The sequence below is a fragment of the Balaenoptera ricei genome, chromosome 7 (genome assembly GCF_028023285.1).
Source record: "Balaenoptera ricei isolate mBalRic1 chromosome 7, mBalRic1.hap2, whole genome shotgun sequence".
Lineage (NCBI taxonomy): Eukaryota > Metazoa > Chordata > Mammalia > Artiodactyla > Balaenopteridae > Balaenoptera > Balaenoptera ricei.
This window is the reverse complement of record NC_082645.1, coordinates 78,408,676-78,426,006: the sequence shown is the minus strand read 5'-3', so window position 1 is coordinate 78,426,006 and position 17,331 is coordinate 78,408,676. Positions and strand designations below refer to the sequence as shown.

Genomic DNA, 17,331 nt, shown 5'->3' with positions numbered 1-17,331 from the left:
GTATTTTAACAAGCCTCCAGGTGATTATGGTACAGGGTAAAGTCTGCGAATCATTGATTTATTCCAAAAACATTTATTGGGTACCCACTGTGTGCCAGGCTCAAAGAAAGGCACTGGGGACACAAAGATTAAAACTTAACATGAACCATAGTTTAATCAGTCACAAAGAAAAGGAATATTAGCCAGTAAGATTGTTTTTTGAATACAGGAAAATAGGAGATTCCTCTGGCTACAGCTGGATCAGGTAGAACTGCCAAGAACACTGAGGAATTCTACTAAGGTGGGGGCAATGGTCCTCAGTCAGAATCACCTGGAAGGATTTTTCAAAAACACAGGTCCTGGCCCTTCCCAGACCGCTGGAATCACAATCTCCTGGAGCGGGGCTCAGGAAAACTGTATTTTTAACAGTTGCCCCAGTAATTCTGATGTTTACCCAGAGTCAATGATGCTGCTGCTGTAGAGTTGCCTCAGGTTCTGTGCTTCTCAGCACCTCCCTGCTGGCAGCTTCTCCTTGTGTTCTGTGATTATCTGTAGCAAATTGCCTCTGGGAGCATTGCTGGCGAGGGGAGATGTGAGCATGCTCTTGGGTAAAGCGCAGATCCCCAGGCTAAACCACTGAATCAGAATCTTTGGGGACAGGGCTCAGAAATATGCATGTTTTACAAATCCCCAGGTGATTTTTAAGCATGCAACAATTTGAAACTTACTGCCTTGTGGGTCTCCCCAAGGAGCTACTTTTCTACTCTCCACTACAGTCTAGTCTCCGAGGGCATCTTATCAAAACATGTTCCCTAACTTTTTTTTTTGTCTCTTGACATGTGTGTTGCATAAGTAATGGCCCCTCAAAGATGTTCACATACTAATCCCCAGAATCTGTGAATCCTACGTGACGAAAAGGACTTTACAGATATGATGAAGTTAAGGATTTTGAGATGAGTGATTATCTTGGATTAGATGGGTGAGCTCAGTGTAATCACAGAGATCCTTATTAGAGAGAGGCTCGTGGATCAGAAAAGAGATGTTACAGTGGAAAAAGGAGGAGCAGAGTCAGAGTTTTAAAGATGCTTCTTTTGAAGATGGAGGAGGGGCCGTAAGCCAAGGAATACAAGTAGGCTTTAGGAGCTGAAAAAGGCAAGGAAATATTCTCCCCAAGAGCCTCCTGAAGGAATGTAGACCTACCAACACCTTGATTTCAGCCCAGCATAAACTCATATCAGGATTCTGACCCAAATTTGTGGTCATTTGTTATAATAACAATAGGAAACATACAATGTGTAAAATATATAGAAAGGAAAGTATTGTAATTCAAGACAAGCAGTGCTAATACTGATGAAGCTTATCTCATTTGGAGATTCTACCACATGAAAGATGGCATATTTAGTGTTCCCTTAGGATTTATATTTATCAATTTCTTTGATTAGAGGTCTTAATTAGACCTATAGTTACAATGATCATAGTAAACAATTCCAGAATCTTAAAAAACAAAACAACAACAACAAAAAACCAATCAGCCTCAGTTGCTTGATAGCAGTAAGATTTCCTTTTCAGATTCAGTCTTCACAATTTATCAGAAGATATGGAAGGTCATCTATTGTGTACAGCTAAAGACATCATGCTCACTAGTGTCTACTCTCAGATAGCTGACAAGCCTAAAAATACTCAATTCAGAGGAAGAATCAGGAAAAACATTCATAACAGACATACTTAATGTGATGTCATCAGCTACACAGTAAAATTTGTGAAGGAACACCACCCTGGGAAAAAGCCTTCAAAATCCTCTTAAATTATCCACATTCTCTCACTCACTCTTTACTTGCTTCAGTCTTACCAGTGGATGGTTCGTTTCTTTAAGCCGGGGTTCTCAAACTTGAGCGTGCATCATTAGATCACCTGCAAGGCTTGGACCCCAGTCCCAGGGCTTCTGACTCAGGAGGTCTGGAGTGGAGCCCAAGGCTTTGCATTTCTCACATGTGCCCTGGTGCTGCTCTGCTGCTCATCCTGGGATCACAGTCTGAAAATCGCTGCCTAGAGCAGGGATTTGCATGCTCTCAATACTGCCTGCAAGTCAGCATCACCTGGAGACTTGTTCAAGCCCTGATGCCTCAGCCACACCCCAGGCCAATTAAGTCTGACTTCCTGGAGGTGAGATCATGCATCATGATTTTCAAACACTCCAGGTGATTAAAGATGCTGGTTTTGTGCAGCCAAAGCTGTGAACCACTGCCCTAGAAGCCAAAAGAACAATAAAGAAAGGGAGCAAGTAAATGTGAAGGAAACAGGGCAGTAACACTGACCATGAGCCGCCCTGCCCTTTGGCTGCCCTGGGCCCTAGGATTTTCTCTCAAGCAAATGCTTCTCCTGCGTAAGAGTTGAAGTTTAAAAACAGCCTCTGATCTAAAGGAATAAGAATATGATGCTACAACACACTACCAAGTCAAAATATATGACATTCCTAATTAGATATTTAAGCTAGGTGAAAATGGTAACCTGTTGAAAATGATAACACAATTCTAAATACTGTTTAAAACTTTATAATAGTTTTGTATTAAATTGCAAGGAAAGCCCTTAATTCTCCTTTTACAGAAAGAATCAAAGGAATAGTTTCTTATATTAAGTAAAATAAAAGTTCAGTGCTTTATTTCTTAAACAGCCCCAGTATTTTCTATTTCTCAGGCAGTTAATGTCCTGTGCTTCATACTTCGTATTCAAATATTTCCCTCTTCCACTCATACACACAACCTATTTTTATTGTCATGAATATTCATTGGTTTCAAACAATGTTGCTCACCTCTCAATTCAAGTTTTATTGTTTTAAATTCATAGTTTTCTATCAATGACCTGGAACTTAGAATACCTACCAATTTACTATTTTTGCTGCTTTTGGAAGTAACCTGAAAGGCAGTACTACTTTCATTCTTTCTTTCTTTATTTATTTATTTATGGCTGTGTTGGGTCTTCGTTTCTGTGCGAGGGCTTTTCTCTAGTTGTGGCAAGCGGGGACCACTCTATTGCGGTGCGCGTGCCTCTCACTATCGCGGCCTTTCTTGTTGCGGAGCACAGGCTCCAGACGCGCAGGCTCAGTAATTGTGGCTCACGGGCCCAGTTGCTCTGCGGCATGTGGGATCTTCCCAGACCAGGGCTCGAACCCGTGTCCCCTGCATTGGCAGGCAGATTCTCAACCACTGAGCCACCAGGGAAGCCCCCTTTTTTAAAAAATATTTATTTTATTTATTTATTTGGTTGCACCAGGTCTTAGTTGCCGCTCACGGGCTCCTTTAGTTGCGGCATGTGAACTCTTAGTTACGGCATGCATGTGGGATCTAGTTCCCCGACCAGGGATCGAACCTGGGCCCCCTGCATTGGGAGCGTGGAGTTTTAACCACTGTGCCACCAGGGAAGACCAAGGCAGTACTACTTTCTAACGCACAGCTTGCTACCTGCTGCTTAATGTCAGGGGCGCTCTGAAAATAATTGGGGATTTTTTGTTTTTGTAGTGTGCCCCAAATAGCAGTTCTAATCTATTCAGAAAACTCTGATACATAATCTGACATATTTACTCTATTCTATCCTAGATTTGTACAGGATGTACGGAAAAGTACTTTACTTTGGATTTTAGCACCTATCAACAAATATCATAAATCCCTTAAGCAAATATGTTTGTAACATACTACTGTATAAGAAAGAGCTATTAGAGTCACATCTATTTCTCCCAGGCTATTTGATGTAAAAACTCCTTAAATATTTACTTTCGTAAATAAAGGAAATTCACAAATTCTTTACTTCCTGGTAGGAATCTAGCCTCTAAACATCCCCTTTTCAGTTTTTTTTAGGTGATTGTGAAGGATAAGACCTGCAAGAGTGACCCTCACTTCAAACCACATCGGACTATTATATTAGCACATTTTGTTAAAATGATCCTATGTGTTGTATTGCAGAGTTGAATCTCCTCCAGAACACAGACCGGATTTTATTTATGGTACTTTTAATTAGAATCAGCCCATAGGAAAAATTAAATAAAAGTGAATTATAAGACTTACTTCATCAATGTCAAAAAAATTAAAATATGAAAATGTATGTCAAATGGGTCATTGAACACCAAACGAGTTACACACACGCACATAAGTTGAACTATTTTCAAACTTGGGGGGGGAACGTTCCTGAATTTACTCAAATTAACTTTATAATACAAACATATCAAAGGTGTGAAATTTTAATCTGATTTTTATTTTACTTTAACATAAGCTTATTTCCAAAGTATCTATGTTTTGTTGCTATTTTCCTGATAATGTATGATGGCTGAAAAAATTCACATATTTCAGGAAAAGTAAAAACCTCCTCCCTTATACCTGTGTTTCAGTAAACATAAATGGGTCCATACCATAAACAGCATACTTTAACTGCATTTTTCTTTTCTTTTTTTTTTTAATTTTATTTTTATTTTATTTTTGGCTGCGTTGGGTCTTCGTTTCTGTGCGCGGGCTTTCTTTAGTTGCAGTGAGCGGGGGCTACTCTTCATCGCAGTGCGCCGGCCTCTCACTATCGTGGCCTCTCTTGTTGCAGAGCACAGGCTCCAGACGCGCAGGCTCAGTAGTTGTGGCGCACAGGCTTAGTTGCTCCGTGGCATGTGGGATCTTCCCAGACCAGGGCTCGAACCCGTGTCCCCTGCATTGGCAGGCAGATTCTCAACCACTGCGCCACCAGGGAAGCCCTGCATTTTTCTTGTTGTTGGATAGTTTTCCACAAAAATACATTAAGAGTCCCATGGTAAAAACCACACTTGTAGGCATTTCAACGTTTGGATATATTCTAATGTATTTAACCAATCCCCTGTTGATAGACATTTAATTATTTAATTTATAATTAAATTTATTTCAGTTATTCAATATTGTAAACAACTTTGCAAGAAACAATCTTGCAGCATGTATCCAAATATTTCTTTAGAATAAATTCCTAGGAGTGGAATTGCTGGGTAAAAGAATACAAACATTCGAATTTTTGAAGTTTTGGTATATATTACCAGATGACTCTCCAAAGATTATGCCAAATTTCATTCTTACCATGTATTAAAGTGCTTATTTTCTTCCATATTCACCAGCAAATGAAAGAAAAAGGTTTACTGAGATAAATTTTCATATCTTAACAAATGTACTTGTTTTAAGTATAAAATTCAATGATTTTTAAGTACATTAACAATTGTACAACCATCTCCACAATCCAGCTTTAGAATATTTCCAGCACCCCCAAAGGGCTGCTCAGGCCCATTGGTAATCATTCCTCACTCCCATCTCAATCTAATCTAGGCAACCACTAATCTATTTTCTGCCTCAATAGATGTGCATTTTTTCCATACGTCATAGAAATGAAATCATACAGTATGTGGTCTTTTGTGTCTGGCTTCCCTCACTTAGCATAATGTTTTTGAAGTTCATCCATTCTGTAACACTATCAGTACTTCATTTCTTTTTATTGCCAAACAGCATTTTTTATAATTACAAAAAAAAAAATCCTCTCGTTCAGAAAAGGGAAGATTCTGGATATGGGAGTCACTGCTCTATAGCTCTTATGCTGACTGAAAACTCCTACGTCCAAGGTGGAGAAGTGCTTTGCTTTGACCTTGATTCTACTTTCTGTAGGAAGCTTCTCTGTCCATTTTTCTCCACAGTTGTTGGATTTGCCCTTTGGGAGATCCTTCCTTGTCCATTTCCATCTTGGTCATAATTCCAGTGAAGTGGGAGACCTCCTCCTGTGGGACCAAAGAGCGTTTTCAGCGCATTTCTTGCTCATGCAAGTTTGGGGGTCCAAGAATGATTTTAAGGCCGCCAAAGGGTTTTTTACTCCAGGTTTATGATTTCTTTGGCAATGTGTTTTTACCACTCAGTCTCACATGCCAGGAACACCACCCAAAACTCTTTCTTAAATATAATTATTAACTCTCATGTCTATCCTTGCTTCCTCACCCTCATGCCTCTCTCACATACACACAACTTAATGCCAGCATCGTTGAGGTCAGACAGAGTATGGGAGTCTTGGCAGAGAAGGCTATGCCCTTAATTTAAATTGGTCTTTGTCATGGGGCCATCAATTAAAAGCATTTTCAATCTTATTTTCTATTGTTGGGGATCTAGAAACAGTTAGCTTTTCCAACTCTTTGCTGCCCCAAATTTCTTTTCTCTCTGTATTTTTTTAAAATTTCTGCTTGAAAATCATCCAGCTATTTTCTGACTCATTTTTTCTTCTAGTATATTCCTAATAGAAGCCAGTAACGACCAACACACGTCACATAATTCTGTTTTCCAGTCTCTTCCCCTAGAGCTACAGGCTTAGTAAGTGCTTGATCTGCCTTCAAACTATCTCCAGTCACAGTTTTAACACATATTTTACCACTGTATTACATGGGTCTCCATCTCCCCATCCTCTGATATTAGTTTCCTCACTACCCAATGCTGATTCCACATCTTTTAGGTTTTTATTAGAGTTGCAGCTCATTTCCCTATTAGTTAAGATTATGCTAGCAGTAAAGTGAATAAAACCCCCAATTTTAATAGCTTAACATAATAGAATTTTATTTCTCACTCATATCATATCAATTAGAGGCAGTGGAAATTAGGGCTATTTCGCTTCACAGTTCTTCAGAAACAGCCTGACAGACGCTTTACTGTCTTCAACAAAAGCCAGCAGACAAGGGAAGAGAGAGGCTGAGCATTGTGTGAGAGGTGATTACGGGCCACACTTGGAAGTATTGTACATCATTTCATCACTTCTTCTCATGTTCCTTTGGAAATAATTCTGTCTTAAGTGCACATATCACTGCAAAGAAGGCTGAGAAGTGTACTTTACCTCTGTGCCCAGAAGGAAAATCAAACAAGTCTGGCAAACAGCTAGCCAATGTCTGCCATAGCATTGTATAAAACATTTAGCCTTTGACTCAGTAATTCCAGTTCTAAGGATCTTTGCTAAGCAAATATTCTGAAATGCAAATATGTTTGTTCATTCTGAGGTCATTGAAAGAAGCAAATATAAATGTATAAATAAATAGAACATTAAAGGTAGAGCCCATTTATGTGATGGAATATTATACAGCAATTAAAAAATGATTCTTATTAAAATGTTTAATCACATAGGAAAATGTTTCTGATGTACTATTAAGAAAAATAGGACACAAATTTTACATATAATACATATATATTTTTTAAAGAGAGCAGTAAAATGACGGAAAGAAAATATGCCAAAGTGGTAACACCTATAAACAGTGTGAAAGGATTATAGGTTTGTCAGTTTCTTCTTTTTATGATTCTAATTATTCATACTGCTCACAATGTAACAACATTATAATCAGAAATAAAATACACATTCTTCTAAAACATAATAAATTCACAGTCATATCTAGGTCTTCTAGTACTCTACCTTAATGTCAATATCTTTAATAATGAATTCAGGAAAATAACATAATAATAAAATAACATATCTTTTTCCTTTATAAAATATAAGAACTGAATATTATTATTTAATTACATATTCCAGAAAAATAGTTTGAAATGGATAAAGTTACAATAATTTCTTCAGAGATGACATTACTATAGGAATGCAATTTTTACTTATATTTCCCTACCTACAATGCTTTCTGTTTTTTGTTTTTTAAATTTCATTTCTAAAAATGTCTAAATCCATTTCTAAAAAGAATATATTCTAATGCCCTCTCTCTACCTCCCTCCCTCTTCTCCTCCTTCCCTTCCTCTTTCTCCTTCTCCTTCTTCTTCTCCTTCTTCTTTCTCTCCCTCTCTCCCTCCCTCTCTCTCTCTCTCTCTCTCTCCACTCCTGCAATATACAACCCCTAAAAGTATGTTTGATCTACCATTGGTAAATGGTATTTATCACCCATCAAGATTTTTAGTAGAAGCTTATTTTCTGTATGTCCAGCTGCTTCTGTATTGGAGGTAGACAGACAAAAAGACAGACAAAAAAACCCACACCATAATCACTAGATTTATTACCACACTGTTGGTTTCTGAGAGTTTAGAATGGATGGTGGCCACATGTCATGATCAGTTTCTATCAACACTTAGTTGGCCAGCCTCAGATTCTTCATAATCAGATATTCCCAAATCTCAGATACTCGCCTAAAATGAAGCTATTATTCTTACCTATGTGCAGTACTGCAAATCTATCGATTGTCAGCATTTAAGTTAAGGAATGTTGATTTTTCTGTTCACAACTGAAGGTTATTTTCATGTTAGAATGAATGATGCCCATCTTTCTTACCCTTTGTGGAGCTAGGACCACTAGTCTGAATATTCGGTCAGTTAATCTCCGTGACACATTATCTGTGTTCCCATCCATGGGAATTTGTCAATATATGCAAAAGATATTGTGAAAAGAAATCAAGGGTTAGTATAAAGCATACTGTGTTCATGCTTTCTTCATAGCAAAAGTAGTTTGCACTTAAGTTTTTTTCTACTGACAAGTGAATTCATAGCATTCTGTCTCCTCACTCTCACTCTGGTGTTTATACAGATTATTTTCTATTATAAGTTGTATTTATGATTTTTTTCTATTTCAGAAAGAGGAAGGTGAAACTTTAAAATCCAGATATCTTATTAAATACCTTTATGATTATTTCCATCTATGAATATATTTTTGTCTGTTTTGTGACAGTGCTTATTGTACAGTGAATAACTATGAATGGTAAAATTGTATGGAGCTACTAACACAATTCTGGAATCTAATCTTTAATATTTTTGCCAGGGATTATGCAAAAACTTATAATTATGTTTTACTTTGGATTTACCCCATCCTTACTTTATCTCATATTAAAGTGTAATCAAAATCAGCCTGTTTCCATTCGGTTGCAAATCCCCTTCTTAAAGCACCTATTCAAAAGTCTCCCCAATTTTCATTTTCTCTGTCTTTTCTTATTATATTAAATCCTGATATCTGAAAATTGAACCATATAGTAGCATTACCATGGTCTTTTAAAAATACAGATCATATCTATTCTTCCTGTATTTTTACATTATAACTGTGTTTTTTTAAATCCTTGGCAGGTTGCAATTAGATTTCTTGTGTGTCATTGTATTATAGTAAATGCCATTATTATGGTAGAAATAATTCACTTTGTTTAGTGTACTGTTCAGATAGTCTGCTGAGATCCCTCTGATACCAAATGTTATTCCCATTCTTTAATTATAATTTTAATCTTTCCTGGTTTACCGTTCTTTCAGTAGATTAATTATTTTTATTTTAAAATTCAGAAGTTGTCTGAGCTTAATAATGTTTATTAATAAGAATTATAATATCCCATTGCTTTTTTTCCCTCTCCCTGCGGAACAGAAGGAGTAACTTTGTTTTTCCCAAACTCCTTGACCTATAACGTTTGAGAGCACTCTGTGGAGCAACAACTCAGGTTTATCATTAGTAGTTGAATACATTTCTGAGAGTAGTTGTTACTTGCATTCCAACTAGTTAGTGATCACCACATTAAAAGTCAGACAGTCAAAGATAGGGAGTTTCCTTTGTCTAGGGCTGTTGTTCATACACACGGTATAAAATGAGGCCATAATCCTTACACCACAAAAAAACACCCCTTAAGCATGTATTTAACAAACACATCTATAATAAGATGAGAGTGTAAGCCCTGTGAGGGCAGGGATGGTGTCTATCATGCTTATCATTAAATCCTCAGGAAACACCACAATGCGTTGGCACACAGTAGGTGCTCATCAAACAAGTGTTGAATGACTTAATGTGCATGTGAATGACCCTCACTGGTGCATGGGTTCAGTTTTTGTCCCTCTTGCTGTGTGCATGGATACATCTTTAGTTAAGGTTCAGTTCAATCTAAGCAAGTTGGTAAGAGTGAGCAATGAAGTATAGTGGGAGATGATGGACTCTGCAGTCAGGATTGGAGCTAACTTCCATTCTGTTCCTCCTAGTTGTGTGATTTGGGCCAAGGTGTTTTATCTCTATTAGCCATGATTACTTTATCTGTATAATAGGAAAAATAATCCCCACCTCCCAGATTTGTTATGAGAATTATATGAAGCAATATTTGTCAAGTGCTTAGAACCTAATCTGATCTGGACACTGATGATTATTAGCTTTTTTGGGGGGGGAGGGAAGGTGCATAAATATTTGTAGCCTTGTGTGCCAGTCAGCCGTTGCCACAGGTCACCACAGTGTCTCAGTGGTATGCAACAACAAACACTGAAGTTTCTCTGCGGGTCTGCAGCCATTGCTCTGCTGATGACTGGGCAATCTCTGTGCTGCAGTTTGGGACCCAGTTGGCTCCCAGTGTTTCTCAGCTTCCTTGTGCCTGAGTGCCACCTAGGGCACATTCCTCTCACGGTCTTGGCAGAGATGTGATAGGACAAGCCTCCTGCACAAGTACATTTCAAGCCCGTACTTGTGTCATAAACTAACATCACATTGGCTAAAACATGTCCTGTGGCCATCCCAGTGTCAAAGGATGGGAAAGTGTATTCCTTACATGGGGGTGGGGACGTTTGGGGGCAGAGAGTGAAGGTTTTTGAACAATAATCCTACTAACATATGTTCAATAACTAGAGGTGAGTGAAGCTCGTAAGTCTTTTCTCCCATATCCTTGCTTCCAAGTAGAATGATACAACGTTAAGTAAGTGTCAGATGGAATTCCGCCTTACCTACAGGCAAGCAGGCACAAAAACAGTCACAGAAGCTGTTCTGTGAGCTTGATAAAGTCCAAAATCTCTACCCTTTTAGGTGCTGTGATAGCTCTTGAATGAAAGGTTTATTATAGGGGCAGGATTTATCTAAATTTTTAATAGGTGTCAAATAACCAAAATCTTCCAAATCTGAACCTACTGGGTCAGAATCAGAAGTCAGAAGTGCCTTTCTGGAGGCTACAGTTACTGGGGTTGTGAGATTCTTATACCTCGTACCTGCAAGAGCAGGACTGCCTGTACGATATTTTCAGCAAATCCATATTTCTTTATCACTACTAAGTTTATCAATAAAGAAATCATTTCTAATAACATTCACATATTTCTAGTAATATAACCATTAAAAAAATCTCTGGTGTTGATCAAAAATTAGGAAGAAAATTAGCTGAAGTGTTGGAGCAGCTCCTGGGGGAGTGCAGATCTCTGCGTCCTGTCTCTCCAATATTGGATTATCATTCCTGTCGTGTATTTGTAATAAGGGTCCTTCAAATGGTAACTAACCATCACTTGGTTGTACTGTGAAGCTGCTACTGTACACTGAAACTAAATACAACACTAATCAGTGTCCAAAAGAATGTTGATTGGGTGATTTCTATACCTGCCATCTTACATTCGAATTGCAAGTCCCTGTTAGACTGTGTCTCTGGGTTCCTTAAAAAAAAACTTAAATATAAAATAATCATTTGTTGTTTGGCCTAAGCATTGCCAAAATATCATGTTAATCTTTTATTTGCACTGAATTTTTTGTTTGCATCATAAAACCAAGGGCGTAAAACTGGGCTAATAATAAATGAAAAAAGCAATTTAAAAATAATATCACAATTCATGACTCCCAGACTTTATTCAGCTTTTACCTAATAACAAAGAATTCAAAATAGCATTAGAATTCTTTTTTCCTAAGTCTTTTGACCAAACAAGCTGAGATGAGGATGAATAAATCTATCTTAGGGACTCTTCTATAGGTTGTCAGGTTGTTGCCTCCAGATCGGCTGGATAGGGATGGTGTGACATTCCCTAGAATGTCCCTGCCATCCAAAACCTCAGACATGTATAACTGTCCTTGATTATCCATTTATTTTAAGACAGGGAAGAGAAATGGCAGCTGTCCTTGAATATTTGAAAAGTTGTCAGGCCAAAGAGGGAGAAGAGTTATCCCATGTATTCCAGAGGACAGAACCAGGACCCCTCAAATCTAAAGAGAGGTAGTTGGACTCAACATGAGGGAAAGCACTGTAACAATTAGAGCAGTGTGAATTGTAAATACTGCCTTAGTGGAGGCGGGTCAGGGTGACCACTGCCTGCAATGTGGTTGAGGGGACAGAATTAGGTGACTCCTAGGTCACCTCTGCTGCTAAGATTTTATGAGTCTATGATTACAAGGAATGAATCAGGTTTTCTCACTGGCTTTTTATCCTCCCTTTGGCCATTTCCTCTTCCTTATCTTTCTCTCCTTTTCCCATCAGAGTAAGACTTTCTGGCCAAGAGCCTCTTGGATTGTTTAGTTTCAGACCTAAGACTCGGGTAGCTATGTGACACTCGCTGGCTCTACTTCAAGAGAAGTCCCAATTCCAAATGATTACCCTGAAGTTATTGTATAAATTTCTTTAGAAAGATAATTTCAATAAAAAGTCTCAGTTCATTTCCTGTTTCTGCCTAGTCTTTAATTTCTTCACCAAAAATAGAGAGGGAATAAGATGTAGCTAAAAGTTATAAGTAGGTAGCTAGTATTTCACAATTTTTTGCTTGCAGCCTTCTCTAAAACTAATGTATTTCCCTCATTTATTAAAGTTATTTTCTCTTCCATATGCAAATTTTACTCTTAGAAACACAAAATGTTTTAGTTAGAGAATTTTACCCTTAATTTACATTTATAATATTTCCATGGTCTCTCTTCCATAAATCCCTTTTGTTTGTGGTAATTATGGACACCTTCAGAAGTATAAATTCAGTGGCAATTTTATGATATACAGAACCAACAGCACTATTAAGTTACTAGAACTGTTCCCTTTTGTAGTTTCTAAACTGCTGAAGTGTCATTGAAACTCTTTCAAATCACATGGGTTTAACATATGGAATTTTTTAAGTTATTGTTTTTCTAGTAATAATTATTACTTGAATCATCAAGAATACTTTCCATTTACAGAAGCAAATATCAGGTAGCAATCATTCATTAGTCCTCCAATGTTGAATCATCAGTTATAAAGCATCAGAAGGACTATCTCCTCTCATTCAGGTATGTGTGTGTGTGTGTGTGTGTGTGTGTGTGTGTTTTTGTGTGTGTGTGTGTGTGTATATATAGAAGACCTTTCTAAGGCTGAAGAATCTCTCAGATGGGTGCACCACTCTTCTATTCATGAATGCAAGTACACACACATACACACATATATTCATCGAACACTGAGCCTAATGTGTAAATAGCACTGCAGTCCACTGTTAGTCAGTACTTTAAATTCTGGGAACTTGGGAACTTCTCTCAGAGGATCCAACCTGTCCAATCAGAGACGTCATTGAGTTCCATGTTTTATGCAGTGACTATACAACACCTGGTTTTAGGCAGACCCTTGCCATCAGATTATGGATGAAGAGATCACTCAGCCCATCACGTTATCCAAGTATGAAGGCACCCTCTCTTTCCTTGGATACCTGGAGAGTGTATTGTCAACAGTCCTTGCAGTGATTTGGGCTCAAAGGCCAAGGGATTCTGTTGCAAAATTATCCAAACTAAGGTGTACATTTAACAAACACCTGAGGCTTTTGGTAAATGGAACTTTTGGTCAATAGCCTCTGGGGATTAGAGGTAGATGAGTCCACCTCAGCTTCCCGATATGCTCCTTAACAAGTGGTAGGCTAAGATGAAAGTCAGTCTTTAGCCAAAATCTGCCAAGTACTCAAACATTTTTTAGCAAGAAGGCACAAAAACAGTCAACCTGATCTGGTAAGTTTGGCAAAGTCCCACTCTCTGTCCTCAGACTTGCCAACAGGCACTTGGCAACAGGAAAGGTTCAGGAACAGGAAAGATTCCCTCCAAGGTGGACGCCATGATGTTCTAACGGTGATAATGGCAACATTCTGATCACGTGCCAGTGCTCTGTGAAGTGTGGGACCCAGGACTAAATGAGCTCTACACTTGAGGGCTTCTCCAAAGGAACTGAGTGGCTGGGCTTGCCAGATTCCCGTAAGTTTTCATGCAAGGGTGGTTGGAATTGAGAGTCAACATATATATTGAACATGACCCATTTCAGCAGTGAAAAATTATTTCTGACATTTCTTATGCTAATTAGAAAATCCTCATGTGCAGATTTCCATAGTAATATTTGAAGTGCCTGGTAATCATGGCTGGAGTGTGGATTCCTGATCAGGATCCTTCAAATGCTAACTAATTACTGCCAGGATATATTTATAAAATGAAAAATTAATTTCATTCCTACAACATACTGTTTATCCTGAAGTGTTTTTAAAGTAAAGTTTTACAAAGATAATATACTAATATAATCAGGAACACTGTAGCCTTTCATCTATTTTCTTGACTACTAATTGAATAACATTGGCAGCATTATTGGAAATCTCAAGACTGTGTTTATATGAGGCAAAATGGTGAAGTCAAGTTTCTACTTTCTCTATCCTTCACCTTAAACTCGGTGTCCAAAACTAAATGACAAAAACAGCATCTCTTCTACTCTTCCTTCTCTGGGTATTTGCTACCACAATCTTCCCATCTGTCCAGACCAGGGACTTGGGATTTATCCTCACTGGAACCTTCTCAATCAAACAAACTTAACATATTCAGGTGGTCACTATGGTAAGTTGAATGGTGACCTCCAAAAAGACATGTCCATGTCCTAACCCCCAAACATATGAGCGTGGCCTTGAGATCATCCTGGATTATCTCAGCGGTCCCTAAATCCAATGACAAGTGTCCTTCTAAGGACAAGGCAGAGGAGATTTGTCATAGAAGGTAGAGAAGGAGGAAAAGGCCACGGGAAGACAAGGCAGAGATTGGAGTTATTCAGCCATAAGCCAAGGAATGCCTAAAGTCACCAGAAGCTGAGAGGCAAGGAAGGATTCTTGCCTAAAGCCTTTGGAGGGAATGTAGTCTTGTCAACACCTTGATTGCAGACTTCTGGCCTCCAGATCTGTGAGAGAATAAATTTCTGTTGTTTTAAGCCACCAAGTGTGTGGCGGCAGTCCCAGGAAACTAATACAGTCACCAGTCCTCTTGAGACTACCTTTTGGATATCTTTGAAACCATCCCTTTACCTCTCTCTCATGCCACCAACGTAATTCAAATAACCATTAATTTCTACAAATATTTTGATTGATAGGAAAAGAGGTTACCAGGTAGTGGCAAAGACAACCTTCTAATCTGAGTTTTATTGGGGCATGGTCTTACAAACCCTATGCTTTGTACTCACTATCTGCCCAAACTGAGCACTTCTGGAAACAGGAAAATGACAACATACCTGATTGTCGTCATTGATGAACTTCCTTAGCATGGCTGGCAGTCAGTTAAGCCACGCAGCAGGAACATACATAGCTTAACTTTACCTGAATTTGAGAAACTACAAACGTTTCTCGTCTAACCATGGAAGAAGGAAAACAGTTTGCTTCTTTTTTGCCGCATATGTCTGATACTGCTGCAGTGTGCTGGAAGACACAGACCTCTTATGAATCTAAGCCTGTCTCCCTTCTCCTTGGACTGGAAAAGCTACAGCAAAAAAAGGACTCCAGTGCTCACTGGGATTAACCAGATTAAACCCTGAGCTGACTGATTGTAAGGAGACTTCAACAAAAGCTTCAGGGCAGGGACAGCAATGAGTCCAACCGTAATATCGATAAATAGTTGTTCAGTACCTGGAGAGCTGTTCTCCAAATTCTTCTGAGCTTTAAAGCCTGCAAAAAACAAAAAACAAAAAACAAAGAAAACCTCTCCTCTAAGATGGATGCCCATGGACAGGTGTTCCAGCAACTGTACCATTCTACTAAGTCTAGAGATCCTAGTCTCCTGGGGCTAATTAGGTTTTTGATTCCCAAGAGCTATTTGGCTTCAGGAGGCTACCTACTCCCAGAGACAGAAATCTATTCTAGAGTGAATGTTGCAATATGTTTTCCCACTGGCTTAATGCAGTCTCAGTTGTCTTTATCTGAAATGTAGGTATTTAACAAATATCATTTCAATGGGTTACTAATTACTGATTATAGGCAATGGTGCCAAGAATAAATTCTTTAAACCTTCTCCAAGCTTTAGGACACTTCTTCAGAATTTCTCTTGACAGCTGTTTACTCATTTTTAGATTCCAGCACTTCATCTTTTCTTTCTCGACATCTCCACCCAGACACTAGAATAATAAGACTAAGAACATCACAGTTTATCAAATTTGGAGGGAGGCGGTGAGAAAATCTGGGGGAACTTTCCACTTGAAGCCTCTTCTGTTAATGTCTCTCACAGCTTCTCATTACCCAAGAACAGAAATCACAGTGAAAATGCTTCTGTCATAACACATGCAAGAAATAACTAACTGGATTGCAAGGAGACAGTTTTTATTGTATTTATTTTGGGTTGGGTATAGAAATAGACCATCAAGGAGCATGTATATGTGCATAAACACAGATATACATTTTGGCAAAATAGAATTGTACCGTCATAGAACCAGAATCATTTCCTTGTCAGACTCATGGAATAATGCGTTTGTCATTCTGTATATGTTTGTGTTCAATAATTGTGTTTCAAATGCAACACTGAAATAGCTAAACTCATAAGTATGTTGGAGTCCCTTCTCAATTCAGCACTCACCTAGTTAGCTTTATGACTCTCACTCAAGCTCCATGATTACAATGAACATCTAGACAAATTAGGTGGACATAAAAGAGTAGGACACAACACATAAAGCACCTTCATTGAGTAGATGGCCATTACTCTCCATGATGGTCATCCAGTTTCAATTGTTCTTGAAAAGTCCTTTTGTCAAAAGGAAAAGTCCCAAAGTTTTTATCTCCTGCATGCCTGCCACTTGTATGTCTGACATTCCTTTAACTACCATTCATGGGCCAGGCACTTTATATATTATCTCTTATCTCTAAAGCCACTCACAAATGTGCAGATTATGATCATCATTACCATTTTACAGATGAGAAAACAGACTCATAAAGGTTAAATGACTTGCCTACAGATTTACAAGTGATAAATAGACAACGAACGCAGATTAGAACTTCTGTCTAATTACCAATCTTCTGTCTCATTACCAAACCTTTTGTCTCAAAGACAAAGCCCTTCATGCCCACCATTATTGTTAAAATGCAAATGTAATCAGCACAAGATACTTAAGACTCTGTGTAGCTCACACTAAGGATCTAATATGGAAAGCAATGGAATGTCTATACCTGACAAAGACAGGGTAGGAAGAGGTTCTCGAAGAGGAGGAATGGAGTCTGGGGGGCCTGGGAACACAGTGTGCCTTCTCATAATTCTGCCCAAGGAAGTTTTTGAGTTCTCAAAGCCCTTTCTTGCTTCATCTTGTTGACTGAGGAAAAAGCCCACTTTCATCCTAGGGCTTCAAAAGTAGTAAGCACATTTCAACTACCCAATTCATCATAAAAGTATTGTTAGGAAAATGCCAACACTATCAAAGATGAATTACAT

The 17,331-nt window shown here is 38.4% G+C and overlaps 1 long non-coding RNA gene across 3 annotated transcripts in view; it reads left to right on the top strand.

Annotated features, from left to right (window-relative positions):
- LOC132369110 (uncharacterized) overlaps positions 1 to 17,331 on the top strand; it is a 195,193-nt gene that overhangs the window by 80,447 nt on the left and 97,415 nt on the right. The gene's annotated exons all lie outside the window — the stretch shown is intronic.